Below are 1704 nucleotides of genomic sequence, written 5' to 3' on the forward strand. Positions count from 1 at the left end.
AGAGGGCAAACCTTCACCATAGAAGGTGTTCAAGAATCAAGAGAATAGGACTTCAATTACTGGAAGTACACAATAAAAATCTAGTGATTCACCATGAAAACTGTAAAGTGTCAAAAACATGGAAAAGGTATATTTGCTTTATTTCTCATTATCCCTACTCTATGGTAGAAAGAATGAAGCATAATATCTTGCATCAGGTATATTGCTACTTTATAGTAGAAAAGGTACATTGCTGATGGGGGACGTGAGGTTTCAGGTTTGGTTGAAGCACAAATATATACAATAGATGGTGTGTGTAAGAAGCTGAGGTGCTTTTTCTCCTGTGTCATTCCTTTGTGGTTAGTGATACTTCTGTTTGGCAGAACAAATGATTCAGTTGATCAGAACAAAAAGACTCGATTTTCCCAGTTTTCATTTAAGGTTTATTGCCTTACTTGTCCCACTGTTTTGGTAGGTTTCCAAAAAATAATTGTTGATACAACTACAAGAAATGTACGAGGGGTAAGTACGTAGTTTCACTAATCACTATAGTATGTGTAGTTCGTTTGTTTTTACATTGAAAGATTGAGAATCTGTGGGTAGCTTTGGCTGATGGAACAGTTACACTCATTAGTTGTGTTGTGAAATGCTGCTCCATCTGAGGACAAGAGCACATATGGTAAGAATTACTCTGAATATGTGTAGTTCGTTTGTTTTTACATTGACAGATTGAGAATCTGTGGGTAGCTTTGGCTGATGGAACAGAGTTACACTCATTAGTTGTGTTACGAAATGCTGCTCCATCTGAGGACAAGAGCACATATGGTAAGAATTACTCTGAATATGAAATGGTGAAGTTTTATTAGCTCTAAATTTGCAAGCATGTGGTGCAGCAACAACAACAAAAGCCATATGCACTGGTGATACAATAAGAAAACTGTTAGAATATGCAAAACTATATGTATAGCTTGAGAGTATTTGGATTTAGAAGAGAATTATTAGTTGAGTGCAGTAAGAAAACAACATGTTCAGTTCCATGCTCACCATCTACTGTTTCTAATAACTAAAGGGTGTGCCCACTACCACAAGTCACCGACTCATTACCATCACTGTCAAGATGCTTAGTTCTTATTTGAATCGTAATATTTCACCGTGGACTCACCTTGAAGATCCTTGATAGTGTATTACTAATCTAATTCCAAATATGTGCAGGCGTAAGTAATGGCGCTCACCTTGAAGATCATGCCCATCGATGAAAATTGACAATCTCTGCTTATCCTTAAATATCCCTAAGGTTTTCTCATCTATGTTATTGAGACAGTAAAGTATGCATTAAGAATGATGTTGCAAGTGCGAGTCCCTGAGCTTTTCCAGTTTTTCTTCTTATGTTGCCGAGGAATGAGACGATTGTGGCAGTGCCTGCTTCTATGCATTTCATTGTGCGCATGACATTACTAAATGCGTTTGAGTCTTTATGGCAGCCGGTAAGAAACTAGCCAATAAAGAAGCTCATTGCCGCACATAGTTTTGTACTTCCTCGGCTCAGGATTGTATCTCCTGGATATTTGCAATGTTTAATAATAATGATTATGATATTACTTTGAACAATTAAATTGGGTTCATTCTTCGGAAAACAAGCGCGACATGGTCGACAATGATGTACTCCCTCGTTGAATTTTTCTAGTGCATGTGCATGTAAGTTTTTATATTTCCATATGGTACATA

General features: G+C 37.1%; 1 long non-coding RNA gene across 1 annotated transcript; it reads left to right on the forward strand.

Annotated features, from left to right (window-relative positions):
* Positions 1–454: 454 nt before the first annotated feature.
* Positions 455–1387, forward strand: LOC124669796. The gene is made up of 3 exons (XR_006992329.1): positions 455–501; positions 708–804; positions 1192–1387. It is a non-coding gene; the product is annotated as an uncharacterized LOC124669796 (long non-coding RNA).
* Positions 1388–1704: the final 317 nt, after the last annotated feature.

This window comes from Lolium rigidum, chromosome 7, assembly GCF_022539505.1.
Source record: "Lolium rigidum isolate FL_2022 chromosome 7, APGP_CSIRO_Lrig_0.1, whole genome shotgun sequence".
Lineage (NCBI taxonomy): Eukaryota > Viridiplantae > Streptophyta > Magnoliopsida > Poales > Poaceae > Lolium > Lolium rigidum.